The sequence below is a fragment of the Dermacentor albipictus genome, chromosome 4 (genome assembly GCF_038994185.2).
Source record: "Dermacentor albipictus isolate Rhodes 1998 colony chromosome 4, USDA_Dalb.pri_finalv2, whole genome shotgun sequence".
Taxonomy (NCBI): domain Eukaryota; kingdom Metazoa; phylum Arthropoda; class Arachnida; order Ixodida; family Ixodidae; genus Dermacentor; species Dermacentor albipictus.
Window position 1 is genome coordinate 47,937,927 of NC_091824.1, and position 21,201 is coordinate 47,959,127.

The 21,201-nt window shown below is 49.6% G+C and overlaps 1 protein-coding gene across 2 annotated transcripts in view; it reads left to right on the forward strand.

The window, feature by feature from the left end:
• Positions 1–21,201, forward strand: part of LOC135915395 (irregular chiasm C-roughest protein-like) — a 407,803-nt gene that overhangs the window by 73,303 nt on the left and 313,299 nt on the right. For both annotated transcript variants that reach the window (XM_065448440.2, XM_065448443.2), the window contains exon 2: positions 2,671–2,705. The gene's annotated coding sequence lies outside the window, so the exon portion shown is untranslated. The remainder of the gene's footprint in view (positions 1–2,670; positions 2,706–21,201) is intronic.

Genomic DNA, 21,201 nt, shown 5'->3' on the forward strand with positions numbered 1-21,201 from the left:
GATTAAGGGAGGGCGTTTCAATCGAATTTCTTGGATGCAGCAGAGACGGTGGTCGGTAGACTGCCGCAGTGGCGCGCTTTCCTTCCGCGTGCGAGTCTCGAAAGACCGGGAACTTTTCTGAAGAGTAGAATGAGAGGAAGAGGTGGGGAGTCCTGGGGGGTCCTTAAATTCAACCTTTTTTCTCCCTTACTTCTTTTTTTTCTTTTCCTCCTTTCCTTTTATCTCGATAAGCAGGAGCTCAACCCAGGCAGAAAAAAGCGACAGATCGCAGTAAAGGCAACACAACAGCCAGGCAAATCGCGAATTGTTTAAGAAAACGAAAGGGAAGCATTGAAGAGCGAGAGGGAAGGGTGTCCTGTGGGCGTGCCTAACTGCGGCAGCCAGCGTGCGGCGTGCTACGCCGGCGCGTCCGCCGCTTCTAAGCCTCGGCGGCCACGGCGCAGTCGTTACTTAGAAAGCACCCGGTGAAAGCAACAAGGGTACGCGCATATTGTTTGGCGCGTCGCTTTTCCCGGCGCGCGTCTTTACCAACTTTTTCCTTGGGTTCCCGAACGCCGAAGCGAAGGCGCCCATGCACGAACACACACTCACACACACGCACACATTTTGCTTCTGCACTCCGCCCTCCTTTCCTAGCCGCGTTCTTGCATTCACCTCCGGGCAAGATTCCTTCCTCCTTTGGAGCGGTGCTTCCCATTTGGCACAGATGACTTACTTTGTATTCAGGTTGCGGAGGCACGGGAAGGAGTTGAGGTGGCTCTCTATCTGGCGCTAGGCGCCGGCGGCTGCTCGGAGATGAAGAAGAAGAAGGGGGCGTATAAGATCGTTCTCGCGACTTCTATGTCTTTCACTCTCCTTTGGCACCCTCCGTTGCGCCGCCTTATTCGGTTCAATGTCGGAGTAAATACTTTCAGAGTAAGGTGACGCGGGTAGGGGTGCGAGATCTCAGTTTTTTTCCCTCTCTTTTGTTTTTATTTTGTCTTCGCGCCATTTCTTTTTTTTTCACTTTCCTGGCCTGCTTCTCGTCGCACCGGTATTTGTTTCTCGCTGGAATGCTTCATCCTACCTAAGCATTGGAGGAGCGATTGAAAAGTGATTTGCTGCGTGCCCCGATGGACCGGCAATGCGGCAATTGTGCTTGGCCGACCGATCGGCGTTTCTCTTCTTTTTCTTCCGAACCGCGTAGATTTGAGCGAAACTTTCGCGTCTCTCGCAAAGGGGGGGGGGGGGGGGGAGGGGGGCTGCACACATTAGTTCCGGCGAGAGTCTGTAGTTGTTCTTAAAAAGGACACTGGCATTTTTGTTCTTTTCGTGATTTTGTTCTTCACTAGGGACGTTTCAGTCATGTGCTCGCTCAGAATGCAGTATAACATATCCCAGTGGCATACGGATAGATGAGAACTGGTAGTGTGAAGCAGAGAGAGTAATGATGTATAGAAATAATGTATAAAAATGCGATATGTATATAAATATGTATATAATAACTACTGCCGGCGCCCCTGACCGGAGGCAAAACACCCAAGAAGTCGAGGACAGGTGCTGTCCGCGTCTTCGAGGACAGCGCCTGTTCTCACATTCTTGTGCGTTTTGTCTCCATTTGTGCGCTGGTCGTTATAACGATAACCAGGGGTGGTTCTGCTTGGCTGCCCTTGTCGTTTGGAGATGGCTAAGAGATTAAAAGAAAATGGTAGATTAGAAAGTCCCGAATTTCGTTAAGTGCGCACGCAGTCCGGGGTTATAGCGCGCAGACTTCACAAAGCCTATTAGTTAAGTGTGTAGACTTTACTAACTGGTGCAGCTCACCTATGGTGTTCTACATGGCGTACCTTTCGGAGCTCTGACCCAGAAACTACTGACCTCATAATGGATGTTTGCTCAGTTGGTCATTCACTTTACAGAACTTGCCTTTCTGTACGATTTACTAACGTGTCGCATTGAGAACACGTCGAATATTGTGCACATTCGCGGAATTTTCTGCACCATTCTACATTTTCTGTACCATTGAAATGGTTAGAAATTATTTGCTTATCAAAACAAGCAAAATCTCCCACGATTACGCGCTTCACATAAGGGCCTAATATGAAATAACAAGGACGGGCGATATTTCCTGGGAGAATAGTTTTTCAAGTTATTGTTGGAGGAAATTCGGCGTATAATAAAAGTGTCGCATTACCCCTAAAGCATGTGTAAATTACGGTACGGTCACATGATGCTTCTTGAAAAGCTCGATGCCTCTTCACGTTAACTTGTCTACTTTTTTCTTTGCGTTTGACACGGGTTTGCGTTGCATTCTTGCACTTCTGGTTGCTGCCGTCCACTCTTATCATAAGTACGTCCTGCCTTACTTTAAGTTGATTGGCTGCACGTTTGTTTCTTTTGCAGCCAGTTTCATACAACAAAATTCCAACGATTATGAATTCTGCGCATTGATCTCTCTGTTTGTCTACACGTGTGCAAACAGATATAAAGGATACAACCTTTCTGCTTTATGATTATCGCGCTTATCTGTGAAGCTCTGTGATAGTTTAGTCTGCAGTGAGTGTTCCGCAACCTTTAAATTGTTTGCAGGATTTTTGCCCCCTTGAATTTGTTGTTGTTGTTCTCATGAGTGAATTGAGCTGCTTATATGCTAACGTGCCTCTTTCTTTTTTTTTCTCTTGGCCATTGCAGCACGCAAGACGGGAGTCCACAGGTCGCTTAAACTTGTAAGTTTGCCCGTATGCTCATCTGGCGTCTACGCTATAGGAGAGATTCATGTAAACCAGTCAAACATAACCAACTCTCTTTTCTATTTTTGTCGTGAAGACAAACGGATTGTTTTTTCTCGCTTTGACGAATTAATAATCACACCGGCGTGTCCAGTGCAAAACGCATTCTCGTGTAATTCGGCTATATAGTGAAAACACTATGGCTTGTTTAGCCTGTTGTCGTAATGAAACCACGCGTCGATTTTTATTTTACATTCCTCAGTACTTGTGGCATTCATGCTGCTGCTTGTTGAAATTCGCTGCTTAGTTGTCAGCAGATCGCTAATTGTTATTTTCTTTTTCTTATGAACAGTCCGACGAAAGCAGAACAAAGAAAATGTAATAACGCACACTGTCATAGGTCGGCAAGATAAACGTAACTCAGTCAGAGTCACTCACCGATTATATCGTTTGCTTAAGGCTAACTCGGACTCAGACTCGCCATAGTTCTACTTACCCGGCATTACTCAGACTCGGAATCACCGAAATTCTACTCGGCTGAGCTCACTGAGACTCAGACACACGGGTCGGTCCGATTCTTAGTGAATCTGAGGGAATTGACTTATGGCTGAATTTGGTCGACCTATGCAAACTGTAACTTTCAGCTATGCTGCATTGTAAAAATGTTTACACTCTTAAGGGTGTTTTCTTCTTGCACTGTTAACACCCTTACCGCTAGAGCCTTATAAAGATATATAGATGCTGAAAACAGAGCTCTAACTAGACATGTGTGGACAAAAGACCTAGTTGCAAACTATGTAATTATTATGACAGCCTTGGGCCACAGAAATAACCGACAGGAGAATATCACAGGGAGAGATGTGAAACTCTCCTGTCGGAAATTTCTGTGCGCCCAAGGCTGTCAGAATGATTATATTGTTTTGAGCTACGTCTTTTGTCATCGCACGTTTATTTAGAGCTCCGTTGTCGTCTATAAATTTTTTGCAAGGCCCTAACGGGGAGGGCGTTACCAGTGCGACAAGAAAACACCCTTAAGGGTGTAAAAGAGAGAGAGAGAGAATGAAGAGGAAAGGCAGGGAGGTTAACCAGATATGAGTCTCCGGTTTGCTACCCTACACTGGGGATGGGGGATAGGGGTTAGAAAGATGACAGAGAGAGAGAGAGAAAAAAAAAACGAACGCGCACACATGGAGACATACACACAAAAGGCGTTCCAGTTAAAGTCGTTCACACAGGCCGGTAGATCGCAAGAAGCGCAAAAGCGCTTGCACGGCCTTCTTCTGTGACGGTAGGTCCTTTCGATGTTGCAGAATTCTTTTTTCAGATAGCGGTTGGTCGTCCAGTTGGTCTAGTTCCTGGCTGAGGCATGCCCTCTGTGGACTGTACTCCGGGCAAGTGCACAAAATATGGCCAATTGATTCTTCATGGCCGCAGTGGTCACAGGTTGGGGTGTCGGTCATCCCTATGCGGAAGGCATAGGCTTTAGTAAAGGCAACGCCCAACCAAAGTCGATATAAAAGCGTGGCGTCTCTACGGCGAAGCTGTGATGGCGCTCGAAGACTTAATGTTGGATCAAGTGAGTGCAGTCGCGGATTTCTTAAATGTGGCTCATTCCATTGCGAGGCGGTGCACTGCCGAGCAAGTAGGCGGACCTTCCGTGCAGCGTCAGTTCTAGAAAGAGGAATGGGGACGTGGCGCTCCTCAGTATGGGCTGAGCGGGCAGCGTGATCCGCCCGTTCATTGCCCACAATCCCGCAGTGACTTGGAAGCCACTGAAAGGTTATGTCGTGGCCTGCATCACTGATATGGTGTAATGTCTCTGTAATATGGAATATTAGTTGTTCATGTGGTCCGCGTCGTAGAGGTGACAGTAGAGACTGCAGTGCCGCCTTCGAGTCACAGAATATAGTCCATTTGTGTGGCGGTTCATCACCAATGTGATGAAGAGCAGTAAAGAGCGCTGCGAGCTCTGCTGCTGTCGATGTTGTCGCGTGGGTCGTCTTAAATTTGATTGTTGTAGCTTGCGCTGGTATGACGATTGCCGCAGCGGAGCTGCTTGGAAGGACAGATCCATCAGTGTAAATATGCGTAGAGTCACGGTAGTTCTCGTACAAATATAGTAGCGTGAGCTGTCTAAGGGCTGGTGATGACAGATCAGCTTTTTTCGAGATACCAGGTATTGCGAGGTTGATTTTCGGCTGAGCGAGGCACCATGGAGGGATCGAAGGTCTCGCAGCCGGAGTGAAACAAGCTGGCAATGATTCATGATATGCAGTTATCGTTTGGCTGAAAGATGTGTGTGGCCTGTCCGCTGGTAGAGAGGCTAAATGGTGACCAGGAGTCCTGGCTAGATGCCTTATATGGGTCCTGAGTACTTCAATGTCAATGTGGGTCTTGACAAGGTGGTCTCTAGCGATTGCTATCGTAGCCACTGTTGAAGCACTCTGAGGCAGGCCTAGACAGATCCGGAGCACTTGACCCTGAAGACTTTGTATAGTGCGTAGATTCGTTTTGCCTGTGTTGATTATTGCTGGCAAGCTGTATCGCAGAAATCCCAGAAAAAGCACCCTGTACAGTTGTAACATGGCACTAGGCGACATTCCCCAGGTCTTGCCAGCGAAAAATTTGAACAGGTGGCATATGCCTGTCAACCGTTTTTTCACGTAAGATATGTGTGGGCTCCATGACAAGTCCCTGTCGATTATGACACCTAGAAACTTGTACGATCGGACCCGTCGTATTACTTGGCCATTTATCGTAACACTGTAGTTTGCCATGGGTTTGCGCGTAAATGGCACTAGTGCGCATTTCTCGGAGGAAATTTCCAGGCCTCGATTACGGAGGTAGACAGCAGTTTGTGTCGCGGCTTTCTGAATTCTCGCTCGCAGCTGTAGGCGTGTTACTGCAGATGTCCATATGCAGATGTCATCTGCGTACATTGATAGCCTGACTGTGGTTGGCACGTGCTCAAGGAGAGCAATTAGTGTTAGATTAAATAACACGGGGCTAAGTACACCGCCCTGGGGGACGCCGCGGTAGCTATAATGTAGAGAAGTATGGCCTTCCTCGGTGCTTACAAAGAAGGATCGCATGGATAGATAGCTCCGTATCCATTGAAACATCCGACCACCCACTCCTACCTCTGCGAGAGCAGAGAGGATGGCTTCATGCGTAACGTTGTCATACGCCCCTTTAACGTCGAGGAATAAGGATGCGCAGAGACGCTTACGGCGTTTCTCATGTTGAATGTAGGTGACCAGGTCGACGACGTTATCGATCGATGATCGACCGCGTCGGAAGCCCGCCATGGCATCTGGGTAGGTGTTGTGGTACTCCAAGTACCACTCCAGGCGTCCTAGGATCATCCTCTTCATTACTTTGCCCACACAGCTCGCCAAAGCGATCGGGCGATATGAGGAGAGCTCCAACGGCGACTTGCCAGGCTTCAGCAGTGGAACAAGGCGACTTGTCTTCCAGGTTGTTGGTAGCGTGCCATTTCTCCAAGATTCATTGTACACCTCAAGAAGAACCCCTCTCGCTCGCTCCCCCAGGTGACACAAAGCTCGGTAGGAAATTCCGTCAGGTCCTGGCGCTGATGTGCGGCTACACAAAGCTAATGCTGCCTTAAGTTCGTGGATCGAGAATGGTAGATCCAACCGGTGATCACGTGGTGGCGGACAGCTGCTCGAAGGTGATGGAATGTTGGTAGCTGTGAGTTGGCCGGATAATCTGGCGCAGAAATCCTCTGCCACGTCAATCTCCGATCTCTTTTGACAGAGGGCAAGTGCCTTGAATGGGAATCGCTGTACGGGAAGTGTCCGCAGTCCGCGCACCGTTCTCCATAGTTGCGATAAAGGCTTGCGTGGATCTAGCGACTCACAGAAGGCAGCCCAACGTTGCGATTCGAGCTTGTCTAACCGGCGCTGTATCTTCTTTTGCGTGCGCCTGGCGGTCCGTAGATCGTCCATTGTTTTCGTACGTCGGTATCTTCGTTCAGCACGTCTTCGGATCGCTCGAAGTCGTTCTAGTTCCACATCATAATCATTAAGTTTCGAGGAGCATGTTAGAGTACGCATAGTGTCTTGCACCACGCTCTTGATTGCCTCTTCCAAGTCGAAAGATGGATTGGCGTCGCAGTGTTCTTCCATAATAGACTGAAATTTAGGCCAGTCCACTCTTTGGATCGTATCCCGTATTTTGGAAGCGGTCAATCCTCTGATCTTGATGTAGGTGGGGATATGGTCGCTTCCGTGCGTCTCTATGTCCGCAAACCACCCTGCACGCCTGACTAGGCTTCGTGAGACGAAAGCCAAGTAAAGACAGCTGCTGTACGTGGAGCCACGTAAGAACGTAGGACTTCCATCATTCAGCAGCCAAAGTTCATTACTGGAGGCGAAAGATACCAGAGCTCTGCCTCTTGCGTTGATGATCGGACTTCCCCAGAGTGTATGATGGGCGTTGAAATCTCCAGTGATGACCCAGGGATTGGAAGTTGAGGAAAGGATGTCTCGTAGTCTTATGTAATCAAATCGACTTGACGGAGATAGGTAGGCGCCTACAAAAGTGAAGGCCAGATTCTTTTTCCTTACGTTGAGGCATACATATTGATTACTGTCATTAGGTGGTACAGGCTGATGAGTGTAGGTGAGGTCACGGCGAATGAACACCAAAACCTTACTGTTTTCATAAACAGCTGACGACATAAATGATTCATATCCAGAAAGCCTGATTTTGTTCGATAAGTTCGGCTCGCAAATGACGATAATGGGAAACATATTGGCGAACACGAAGCGACGGAAATCCGAAAGGCGCGCTCTGAGTCCGCGGGCATTCCACTGAAAAATAGCTGCTTGTCGGACGTCTTCCCTAAAAGACCGTGGCTGTGCAGCCATGATCTACTCAAGGGTTGCAAGCACCGGACTCAGAGCGTCCAGTACTTGAAGCGCACTTCTGGCAGACGGTGTGTGCATGTTGCTTAGCAGCACGCGAATGGCATTCATTAAAGGCCTAATAAGTGCTATCACTTGCTCATCTGTTTTCCGCGACTCCTCGGATACAGCACCTTGCTGTACTGGGGGCGGCTTCTTCTGCGGCTCTTCTGGCGGTCGTGTACGTGGAAGTGGCGGCCATTCCTTTGTGGAGAGAGATCTGGCAGTTTGCTCCCTTCCAACATTGGTGATCGGAGTGCTGGAAACGTCCGCTGATGATGATGCTTGACGAGGGGACTTTTCCTGAAAGCTTGATGTTTTCCGCCGTGAAGACCGTTGTCGGTGACGTCGTCTTCGCCGTACTTTCACAGCGGCCTCTTTGTGGGTAGAGTTGTCTCTCACCATTTGCTTAAGAATGGTGAACTCTTTCTTGATCTGGGGACAGTCTTTGGAAGAGGCGCAGTGATCACCTTGACAGTTCGGACACTTGAACGTGGTTGCGCTGCAGTTGTCTTCTGAGTGGGGTTCGGCACATCGAGGGCACACGGCCGAATTTCTGCAAACACCCTTCACATGTCCAATCTTCTGACAATTGAAGCATTGCATTGGTCTTGGAATAAATGGTCGAACCTGGTGGCGAAAGTGGCCGACCTTCACGTAGGGTGGAAGGCAGTCGCCTTTGAAGGTTATCTTCACACAACGTGTGTTGCCGAGGCGACCAACATGCACAATCACGTTGTGTTCGCTTGCTGGTTTTATGAGAATTGGGAGGTCCGCATTAGATATTTCATTGTCAATGTCATAGATGACTCCAGTTATTGTGGCACCATTCGTTGGCACGATGGATCGGACCTTGATGTTTCCCAGCTGCGTTACATGTTGTAGTATGGTCAGTGCACTCGGGTTCATCACATCGATTGCCAGGATGTTTCGTCTAGTATTTATCCTAACATCCTTGATCTCATTTGGCACGGTGTTCTCTAGATACACTTAAGGGTGTAAAAAGTTTCTACAGTGCACGATGAGCTGACATCGCGCACCTCCGATCGCTTCAGCGACGACTTCGCAGTAGCGTTCCGCTGCGTTCATTATCAATGCATGACTGCCGCTCGCCCAAGGACAGCCCTACGATTCTTTCTCTGTTCGCTGTCTCAGCAAACCCCGAAAGACATCAGTAAGTGCTGTCCAGCGCCTTCGAGAAGGAAGCCCCGGAGAGTCCTTCAACAGGCAATACTATCGCGTCGCCCTGAGCAGCGGTGAACGTCTCTTTAACGTGGCGTGCCTCGAGAAAGTACATTTTCCTCTTGAGATGCTGTACGTTTCAATTAGCGAGCCCAGCCTCGCGGTTGAGGGGAGAAAGAAAGAAAAAGAAGGTGAGAAAGGGGGGCAAAGGAAGAAAGACGTCCCGCGACGCGATAAGGGACGATGGATGAGTCTTGCGTTGATGTTGAGCACGAATCTTGTTTATGCATCGGCTGTGTATCGAAATGAACCGATGGGTGGAGCCGTTGTGCAGAGCGGGGATGGCCTTCCCTATCGTTTCGCAATTTCAATCAAGCAGCTCCCGAGCCGCTCGCTGTACAGTGTGTAAAACACGGCAGTAATAAAACGCCCAAGGTCCAGACGAGATAAGGCCCCGCCATTTTCTTGACGTAACTCCAGACCCGCCCTTGCATTAGGGGGCTCCTCTTCGAAACGCTGATGCGGGCTTATCGCATTCCCAGGTGCATGGCGGAAAGTTCGGGCGCAGGAGGGGGGGGGGATGAGTTTGAAGCTTTCGTCTTACTTTGATGTCGTGCTGCGTGTCCCGTTGCCGTAACGCGATTAATTTTGAAGCATGTTTGTTTTACGCACGGGAGTGAGCAGAAAAGAAAGAACGTTTTTTATTGGCGTACGTACGTGTTCACCGCTCATCGTAGCACGCACGTGCGACCAGAAAATGCGAGTGCTTCGTACGGCGTGACCTTTATCAGACCCTCTGACAATGCGTAGCAGTAGACAGGCTTACAAGCGGACCTTTTTCTGAAGCAGTACAAATTGATGCTAACAACATTGGTTTAAGAACTCAGGACACTGTAGTAGACTTGGGAGCAGCAACAGCAATCGGAAAGATGGAGTGAGGGAGAGAGATAGAGAAAGACAGAAAGGAAAAGGCAGCGGTTAACATTAGGATACAAAACTGAGCGAGTTGGTAAGCGTTCATGATATACCTTTGTTTGCGAGCTCTGCACGAGATTTGTGAGCGCTGCACAAAGATACATTAAATCATGGGGTTTTACATGCCGAAACCACTCCCTGATTATGAGGCACGTCATAGTGCTGGACTCCGGAAATTTTGACTACCTGGGGTTCTTTAACGTGCACCTAAATCCAAGTACACGGGTGTTTTCGCATTTCGTTCCCTATGGAAATGCGGCCGCCGTGGCCGGGATTCAATCCCGCGACCTGGTTGCTTAGCAGCACAACATCATGGCCGCTAAGCCAGAGTGAAAGGGCAAGAAAAGGAACAACAAGTGATGCGCGCCCACACAAATAACAACGTTCAGCGCGGTCTCAAAGGCGGTCGCAGTTTTTCGTCTCAAAAGTGCAGCAGTGTTCTTGGGGCCCCAAGAGCAGATGACGGTTGGGGCTTATAGTGTCAGTATTTTTACTTCTCAGAACGCTTTGTCGTCCAGTCGGCTTAAAGCGGCGTGCAATGTCCATCTGTTTTGGTAAAACAAAGGAATTATATAAAGATATGTCGTACGGTTTTGTCGCTAACGCTACACTATAGCACTGCCCATCATGCCAGGCGGTAGCACAAGGCGTAATGAAGGGTCAAGGGAAGTGCAGTGGGGATTCAGCACATTCCAGTGAATTTCGAAGAGTCTGATGTACAGTTGGCGTCACGCTTGTGTAGAGCGCGCGAACGATGGCCGCCGGATCGCTCCGCAGCCAGCGAGCGACGTCTAACGGTAGTGGCTGGGGGCGAGATTAGATACGTCGGCCGCCCGTGCCCAGACACTTATCTCAAGCCCAGCCGTTAGACGTCGCTGGCTGCCCCAAAGCGCTCCGGCAGCCGCCGTTCCCGCGCTCTACACAAGGGGGACGCCGACTGTACTTCAACGAACGAGTAGGCGAAGTTGCCGCGTTGCACCAGCACTTGACAATGGCGCAGGTACACGCTGGACTTGTTTGTGGGCGGGACGCGCTACTTCTTCAGCTATTTTGTTGCCGATGGTGCCGCAATAGACAGTTTTAGTTACACGTACGTAGAGGCTTTGCGTACGTAGATCTTCTACGTGTCAACAGTGCGCATGCGTAGAACGTAGCGGGCGCGCGCACGTCTCACGGACGTACGTGAGATTCAATTCTTTGCGTGCGTTTCTCGCGCACGTAGACAGCTTCGCGCGGGAGTTCCGCGAGATCACGAACAAGAGATAGCGGGCCGCGCACGCGCAGATGGCTTGCATCGAAACAAGGCGATAGGATTGAATTGGCTACCGCAGTGTTCACATTTCCCGACAGATGGAGCTACGGGGTTCCTCTTGGCGTGCGTCGCGTACGTGTAGCTAAAAGTGTTTCAGATGGCGTGCACGTAAGGTACGTAGGCTTTTCACGTTTGCGTACGTGAAGCCTCTAACGTACGTGTAACTAAAACTGTCTAATGACCCGGCGTCGACTGAGATTTAATCATATCGTCCGTTCTCAATCGCGTGGCGGTGAGATTCTCAGTCGCAAATATAATTATACTAATAGCAGTAGCTGTGACTCAGTGAGCTTGTGACCGCGTATCCAGCGCTCGTCGTGAAGCATCAATGTGTTTTCAGAAATGCATCAGCCGCATTTTGCCTCGCACGCATTTCTGCAGCTTGCCTGAATATTTCGAGTGCCACTGTGGTCAGTACAGGGACTTCGCTAATCTTTCCTGAGAAGTCCAAGTGCACTCACGCGCCGATAACTGTTCATAGTTGTGGACAATGGAAAAGACGGTTATGCAAAGATAGGTACGTGTGCGTTATTCACTATGATCGCCCGAGCGAACTTGGCCCAGATAACTGTAGCACGCAACCGACGTAATAAAACTGACCCTGAAGTTAGCTCGCAGCACGACAAAGTTCATTCTACTACTTCCCGCGCAGGCGTGTACGATATGCCTATTATGCCTCCTACAACCAACCTATGCCTCCTACAACCAAACGAGCGCGATAGCGTAATTTGCATAGAGTTCATAACGCAGACAAACTCCTTCTCATTACACGCGGAACGCGGGCCCTGAACTCGATTATGTTTGTACGGCGCAATCTGCGATTTAAAGTGCGCTCAATGTCGGCGCTCCTGGACTGTTTTAACTCCTGTCTTAGCGGTACCGCAAAGTAGATTGCAGCCTCCGGGGAAATCGCCTTACCTTCAACGTGCGCTCCAGAAGGATGGACTAACGAAAAAGTATGGAACAAAAGTGTTGCCCAGCCGAGAAAGACTACACGAGTTAACTGCGCATGCTGCTGCTGCTGCTGCTGCTTTTGGCAGAACACACGGGGAAGCTCACGCCCGACATTGCGCAATGACGTAGCGCTTAATGAAAGAGGGCGGGGGGAGTAAAAATCCTGCACAGTGCGTGCCTAGGCAATGGGGGGGAGACGCCAACTCCCGGAATAAAGAGCCCGCTGCCAGTCTGCGGCCGCCCGCGCCCTGCGTAGGCGGCGTTATCGCCCCATAATGCCGTGTTGCTCGACGCGCGCGGCGCGTGGGGAGAGGAGGGTTGTCGTCCGCGCCGCAAGCCGCCGACTCGGAAGCGCTCATTAAACACGTCGTCGCGATACGGCGTAGATTAGGCCGCCTATTCAAGCGGCGCCGCCTCGAGAACGCTGGCCCGGCGACACTGCGGAGGTGCCGATAAGGAAGAGCCTCCTACCGACGACGCTTCGGACTGCGGCTTCGGCCCCGCTCCCCTTCGCCGCCTGCCTTCCACTCCTCCTCCCCCCCCCGCTTCCCTCCCTCGGCACTTCCCCGCCAAGTATAAACAGCGCGTGCCCTGGCTTTGCTCGGCTTGGCCCGGCCTGCCCTGGCCTGCAGCACGCAGTCCCCTTCATCTCGCACGCGCTGGCGCTATCGGGGTGGGAGGGGGGAGAGGGTTTGGTCCGAGTTAATTAAAAGTTGCAGAATTTACCCAAGTATTCCGAGAGACCTTGGCTGTATCGCCCATCACGCTTTCAGCTTGCACCTTAGCGGCTCTCCCTCTCGCCTCCTTCTCCAGGCTTTCCCTTCCTACCCTACCGAAAGGTGCTAACCCTCACCCACCCACGTCACCTCAGCGTCCCGCGGTGCCTGCTTCACCGTTCGCCGCGCCTCCTGGCGGCCCCCTTTCAAGTTTTCGCAACCCAGTCGGTCCTAGAGGTGAAAAGTCTGCCGCACGGCTCCGTGGCATCTCGAATCGGTTCTCCAGCGGTAGCGCTGCGCGGATGGCTTTCCGCCGCGAAATAAATGAACTGTTGGAATGCGCGCGATAGTGGCTGTATGGTATATCTCGGGGTTTATATTGGGGAGCTCGTTTCGTTCTGTTTGTCCCTTCGGCCTCGTTTTCCGAGTCTTTCCTGGAACTCCTGGTTTCTGTTACCCGCAGAGCAAATATTGCTCCGGTCGAAGTTCAACTCTGCGAGCCCCCACTCCTGCACTTCTGCACAATTTCTTTCATTTGTTTTCTTTTGTCTAGGCCGTCTTCATTACACGAGTCGCAGAGAGAAACCGCAGTTTAAGCTTGTATATTAGGAAAAGCTTGCTTTAATCCTACCCAGCCTACTCGTAACTACTTTAGATTCGTTGTTAAGGGTAGTTTCCTTCAAAGCTCTTAATATTTGCTTCGGTGGAATCATGTTATTGGTACTTGCAGTACGCTTCGTTCAAATATTACTACATCTGACCAAGCACAAGGTTATCTCTCTCTCTCTTCTCTCTCTCTTCTTTTTGCTATCATAGCAAAAGCTATGATAGCGTATTTGTGCAATAAACATTTAGGAATCGCGAGTATTTTTTGTAGCTCAAGATAGGGTGTTTGGATGTTTGGACATTTCCGAGACTGTGTGGCCGTACGTAACCACGTGCTCTGTATGTAGGTACGTGCATTCACGCAAAAATAGCGAGCTTCGCATTTCGTTTTCGTAAAATGTTTTGCGTTCCAAAATCAAATGTAGTAGTCGCGGGGAGCGTCCAGCCGTTGTAGATGTGCACAGATGAGTTGCGCGTGCCAGGCATAATTACGACGTGCCTACGGATCGTTTCAAATTGCGCTGAAGTGAAAAGTAGGCAATGCGACATCATCACGGAAAGCGCGGGGATTCTCGCATTACGCGTGAAAGTGATAAGATATTATTTACAAATATTTTAACTCGGGTAAACTGAGCGACAAGAGTGTGGTAAAGAGGACCAGTTAATGGGAAACAGACGCCACTTGCTGACACGAGGAAAAAAAATATGAAAATCGGCATTCTATCTGCTCGAGTACTTTATTTCATGAAAGAAAGGCGAAAGCCCGACAACTGCACGTGTACGTGTTCAGCAATGGGGACAGCTCTTGTTGCAATCTCAGGTTGCACTGCGCGCGCGACATGAAAAATTTTAAGTTCGTCTCTGATAGCGTCGTCTCCTAGACTTTCGCTCGCTATGTTGCTCTTGCGCGAAGCGCTTAGTGAAATCCCTTTAGGATTAGCTCCTGCCTTCAATAGCGAAGTGTAAAGCATATAGAGAAAAGGCGGCGGCCTTTTTGTCGGATCGACAGCCGACGCCATAAATGTTCACCATTTACGCTGTCGCTGCTCGTAAAAGGCCTTAGCGAAGTGGGACAAGTGTGACATCGTTTGTAACACCGGAGAAGGGGGATTAGAGTATTCAATGCATCGCTGTTCGGCCTTCCTTTCTTTTTTCGTTATTTTCCTTTTTTTGTTTCCTTTTCGTTTGCGCTGGAACCGAACGCACCCCGAGAGTCTTGAACGTACTCTTAAGAACCACAACCTTGAGCATTCGTGTTTTAAAGATCTCGTAGAAACTCGTGAAACCCTAACCGGGCTTTTTTTTTTTTTTCGGTGAGTGGAAGAGATATTTCAGCACCAACGGGAAAAGTCGTTGATAGAATAACAAGGGTGCCGCACAAGAGCCATTAGCCCTCCAGTAGCATCATATGATTATGATGGTGGTGATGATGATGATGACGACGATGATTACGACGATGACGACAAGCTCTTTGACATATGCCACGTTTTACGAAAACGCATCGGCTCAGCATCTTAACGGCGAAATCGTGGCAGTGTCCGCATTGTCTTTTCTTCGCACAATGGAGTGAGCAGCGAACACTTCCGTGGCTTCACCACGTTCTCACCGGACGCGCTGAAAGTTGTCGCGATATTTCGCTTCGCGCAGCGCAGGGTTTAGGCGTGGCTTCGTTTCACAACCAGCGGCGCTTGCTGTGGCTCCCTGGACGAAGTCTCTAACAAGGAAAAGCTGCGCAGGGCGCTGAACAGCTCCCAAGGATAGCAAACTGTCGCATTGTGTAATAGAAACGAAGCACAGTGCGCTACACGGGCGTCTACTCAAAGCTGAGATGGTGTGATTGAACAAAAAATTACCCTGCGCCCATTATCTTGTCTTGCGCTTGAGCCACACAATGATCCCCACACACTGCTATAGCCAGCAGTCAACTGTTTCTCGTCACAAGCTGCCGCAAACAAAGAACCTTACGTAGACAATGAAAGAGCTCTGCTACTTAAGGCAGAACAGATTACGCTTGTACGGGTAGACGCCGTTCGTATTAAAAATATATCTACGTGCGTATTCGCTAGGTACGTACAGGGCATCCAAGTGACGGATGTGTGCTTTGGAAGAGGGACAGTTCCGAATGGGAGGCGTTCGAGGAAGAACAAGACGGCGTTGTCCTCTTTTCTGCCCTCTACTCGTTCAATTACACGCCTCGCCAGCAGTTCCACTCTGGAAGACGCCTAATTAAACTTTTATGTTAGGTCGGACCCCACCCTAAGTTGATTGTGTTCGGGCCTGTCGGTCTGCGTCCGCTTCGTTAGTGCTCCTCCAGTTCGAGTCGGGAAGGCGACAGGGCCGAGCCAGGCGGTGGCGTGGAAGATGCGGGAGGAGGACGGCAAGGGAAGAGGACGGGAGGAGGTCGACAGGCTGGAAAAGACGGCAGCAGCCTCTCAGGTCGGGCCACCTGCACTGGGGGATTCCTGGACAACCGGGCACCGAGTCCATCGGCGCCGCAAGCGGGGGCGTCGTTGTGAGGGAGGTCTTCGACACGTACGGCGTGCGACCAGCGCGGTCCGAATCGACCAGACAGATGATCCTCAGAGGCAGCAGCGGATCATTAGTTGAGGATTAAAGGCGCGTTCTCTCTATCTCTCTCTCTTGCCTTAATTCCCCCCCCCCAAAACACCTCCCCGACATTTCCCTCCGTCGCTTCGTTTCTCCCCGTAAAACCCTGTGTTGTGACAGCCTTTAGCTCCGCGGGATAAGCTCTGCTGAATGAGAAGAAAACAAGGCAGACGAAGAAAGCGAGACAAGTTGCCGGCCAACGAAAGTCCGTGAAATAAAAGTCAACCCCGGGTACCGGGCGCCCCCGAGCTGAGCTGCTAAGACGGTCGGGAGAAAAGAAGCTTGACTCTTCGCTCCTCCCGAAGCTCGCGGGAAGAAGCACACACGCCCTGTGGGCGGCTCTGTGCTGCTTCTGCGAGGATTTCGAAGGGCAAAACTGTGTGCGCGCTTTGGGTTACACAAGCGAAGCCGGGCGCCGGTGCAGTTTAGCGCCGAAAGGAGGTGTAACAAGCTTCCGCAGGAAAGCAGATTTGAGCGACCGTAACGACGGATTTTTACAAGTTGACGCGCAATTGGCCCAAAGGAGCAGCCGCCTTTCGACCCCTCTTGTGCTCGAGAACAGAACACCGTCGTGTTTTGACACGCTTGTGCTCGTGTCTCTTGCGTGAGTGTTTGCGCCGTGTGCTTTGTGGATGACGGTAGTTCTCTGCCAAGGCTGCTTCTACAGCGCTCTCATCTGTTTCTTTCTCTTGGCGGTGGACTGCGAGAAGTCCGTGGCTTAAGTAGTTTAACGGAATTGGCCAGTTCCTTTGTGTGAGAGAAACGATGCGATAGAAGAGAGCGAGAGGTATATAAGGGGAAAGGCGGGAAATGCCGACGTCTCAAAAATATATACCGACTATATATAATTCGGCTATGCCGGCACACCGCAGCGCCAACACGCTAGTTTGCCGTCATAAATTTCGAAGTATTTCGATGATTTCTAGTCAGATTTTCTGTTCGGAAAAAGGTGCTCAAAGCTCAGTAGGTAAATTTAGTTCATTTATACTTCGATGTGTAATACTCGTTTTTCGATAGACTAATTAACGAGTCTCGAGCAGGTTCTTTCCGAATTTCATGATGTCACGAGGAACTTTAAGCCAATGAAAGTTTGAACCTTTATGGCGCTGGAACTTCGAACCAGTTTCTTTTCTTTTTTTTCGCGCTTTATCTAGTTCTCTATCTAGTTCTCTATCTATCTCTAGTTTATCTATCTATCTAGTCTTGGTAGACTCCGATAAAGATACGACTGAAGGTTCTAGTTTGTCAGGAGTATAATTATCCAACACGTCTTTACTCCCCGTTCTTTTTTAGTGTTTATTTGGCGACAGTTTCGCATTCTTACATCCACGTCTAAAGTAACGTGCCCGTATAGTATGTAGTCAGTGGCCATGTTCTCCTGGTTAAATTAAAGATTAGCGAGCGTAGATATGGTTTGTGTGAGTTGCACTATGCCTACTGAACGGCTCTGCCATGCAGATAATATGCTTGCGCACGCGTGCTCGTACAACCACGCAAATACGTGCACGTGGGCACGCATTAGTGTACACGCATGTACACACATAAGGAACTACTTAAGGCAGTTTTATCCAGCAAATAATGCGCTATTTGGTTTTAGGAGCGAACAGCAATGGTTTACACTCACTCATCTAAGTGGCTCGCAGGTGCCGGTGCCGAAGTCATGCTATTCTGGGTTTTACTTTGCGCACGAACGGTTATTGCTTGCGGGGTATTTCAATACGACGCGTCCGATTCCCATTCAGCGCTATTCCTCCCGCGCCTCTAAAACAGCAGTGCTGATGTCTTTGCTAAAGTACTAAACAACAAATGGGGGTTATGGCGGAGACCTCGGGATTTACAGTTATGGAGCGCTCGGAAAATCGACTTCTCGCATTTGGCTGGGTAAACGTTCCTCGTCGAGTGGGATTCTTCTTTTCTCGGCAAATGAGACTGGGGTGGCTCATGCTTGAAGTGTTCAGGCGTCATGTCCTCTCTGTCTCATTGCGCAATAACGAATACCAGTTTTTAGATTCTCGATACTGATTTTTGCTTCCTGATGGCATGTCTTGTCCGTCCGTAAGGAGATAACGGCGTTTTTCTTTTTTACATGTGTATTGTACTTGATGGCTTCGAATGCCTTGGAATGCCTTCAAATGCTTCGAAGTTATTTATGTGGTAGCACTGCCGAAGAAAAAAAAAAGCCACATGGGAAAGGCACATAATGGGGCCACAAAGCAAGCCAAATATAAACACTGACGGGTACAGAAAAGCTTTCTTGCTCCGTACACCGTAGCCTGCTAAGGCGATACACCAAACTTCGTTCTCGTAAGAATATTGTCGTGAAGGTGTCCTTCGACTGCGTAATCCAGCAGCGAGGGATAACGTTACATAGACTCAGCTCCCTATAGAACTTCGCATGTATGGCTTCCAATGTGGTCTACACTGAATATTACCCCTTTACTCGTGCCCACTTACCCAAGGATGCCTCGAGTCATCATTTGTATTTATTCATTTTTACAATCGAAATATTTGAAAAATACGATTCGAGATGACTTGCCGTGTATTGGAGTCTAACCCACATCTTCACCATTATGCGTGGAATCTTCTACAGTTTGTAACTTGTCTTTTTTTTTGTCATGTCCACGAAACACTGTAAATATATGTTATATTACCTTGCGTATGATCTCTGTGATGTTTCTTTGAAATAACAGGCCTAGCAAAGAGCACGTTTGACTCGTTCAGTATCCATCGAAATAACCTTTTTATTGCCATCGTGGCAAATTCACTTCCAAGCTAAGGCAAGATACCATCTTCGAGCATCGGTAAGATGAACACAATCCAGACTGTTTAGCGGTCACACCATTTGCCCCGGAACGATAAGCGATTTTGTCCTCAAGGCAAAAAAGAAAGGGGCGCCCATGCTTGACCGCCCCTTGCTAACACAACCTCATTGCCAGTGACAAAGGAGTTTTGGGCATTTCACTCCTCTCGGGGTCAATTGCAGGCTCGCCGTAGTGCCCATCAAATCACAGATTTATGCCCTGTAGATCCAATATTTTCGGTTCGGCGTTGATGAGCACCCCAGTGCAATGTTTACGTGCGGCGAATTTCCCCTTTTAGACTCAGGCGGGAGAAGCGTAGGGCTTCTTCGTGTATGATAATGCCACGCAGCGCACATCACTCCATGATTACGAGCGCAGTGATAAATGCTACAACGCTCGCTTGAATACGCTCACTGCACTTCAGTTTTTTTACCTCAAAAGCCCCGTCCGGGGTATTACATTGCGGTTAGCATGTACAGTGGTCAACGTCTCAAACAAACGGCTCCTAGATAGCACAAGGCCGGTGCGTTTCGATACACGACGTCGTGCTACCTTGCCCGGCTGCCGTAGAATCTGCCGGAGATGCTCCCGAGCAAGCCGCGGTGGTTTTGACGTCACCGCTTTCGCCACGCCATGCTTGACAGTGAACATTTTGGTCCAAGTAGCATGAGCTCATAACGCAGAGTGTACAGGCCTGCTATATGAGAGGTGTTTCTCAAACCCGATAATCAGACCGCGCAGTGCCCGGTGGTTTTCGCGTCACCGGTGAAGCGCTGGGTAAATGCTGAAGGGCCGAATGCAGTCGTGCCGCGTTACAAAGGCTCTCGCTTTCACAGTATATGCCACATTGCGTCAGCTCGCGAACTCCAGCGCTCATTGTGCAAAAAAGTAGGCGCAGCCATGCGCTCCAACTAGTTCGTTTGTATCACAAAGCACTGAGCATGGGAATAACAATCAGGCCGTTACGTTAAAATACAAATGGTTACAGCCTACACAGATTCCGAATGGCATGTTACGGCGGCTGGTCGGTGATACGACATACGTAGAACGGTATGACTTAACGCAGAAGGCGAGGTATATATACACAGGGCGTGAAAAAGGCCGCGGTATTGATCAGCCGGCCCAGTAAGTGGAAATATTTCACAAAGACGGCAGTGTTGTAGAGAAGGTAACGCAGGGAATCGGGGATGGGAAACGGGGGGCAGGGGAAGGGGGTTGATGGTGGGGACACCGGCTCCTCACCCTCCCCTCCCCCGCCGCGGAAAAACAGATGCGGAGGCGCGGGAGAGTCGTCAATCGGAACAGCGGCCGGGCCGCGCCGCGCGCCAGATCCAGTCCAATCGTGCCGGCGTCGTTAATCAGTGCCAGAGACAAGCGGGGGCGCTACCTGAGAATCTAATTGAAATGGCTCGGCGCGGCGGTTCCAGCGCCTACTGTCCAAGCCGCCGCTCGTTCACGCGTCTCATTGGCTTCGCCGACGGACCGGTCTTGTCTCGGCCAGCTTCCACGAGCCGTTCTTTCTTTCTTTCTTTCTTTCTTTCTTTCTTTCTTTCTTTCTTTCTTTCTTTCTTTCTTTCTTTCTTTCTTTCTTTCTTTCTTTCTTTCTTTCTTTCTTTCTTTCTTCTATTTCCTGTATCCGTTGACGCTGCACTGTCGGGACCCTTTCCCTATCGAACTTCTCCGGCGCCACTTTGTTTTCCGTGCCGAGAGGAATCCACTGACGCGATGGCCTACTCCGCCCCTCGCCTCGGACAGTTACCGCGGTTTCTCTCTCTCTCTCTTCCAATAGCCACTTCCTCCTCCTCCTCCTATGTTACTGACACTGCAGATTGCTCGATACGAAAACAATAAATAAGTAACTGAACCTGGGAAAAGAGCCAAAGGAATGTATTGATACATTGGAATCGCCAAACGCTGCGCTATCCGCATTGCGAGACAATTGGAAGGAGACAGGAGCTAGGAGAAGAGGTTCTTTAAATTGCGAGCCAAGCTACTGTATTGTTCCGTCTTTCCTGTTATCAACTGCGCTTTTGCGTCGAGCTTTCGGCGAAGCCTTTCCGGTCCCGGATTAAATGCCTGGTCTTACTTGAGAAGAAAATCGTGCGGTCTTCTTATCTTCATCATTATTTTCTTTTTCTCTTTAAGTATTATTATTGCACACTGGAAACGGCAGGGCACATTCACGGTGGTGTACACTCACTTCTTATACTTTCGAGAACAAACCTTATTTGGTCTTGGCAGTAAATTTTCTGTCGGCTGCGCCTTTTTTTCTAAATCAATGCCAGGGAGAGGAAAACCTGGAAATTGGAAACGAAGAGGCAATTTCAAGGTTTTAGTTACGTGATGATTTAATATTGACGCACGGGTCTGCTGACCAATAAACGAAGCAATAAACGAGATTGAAACTTTATC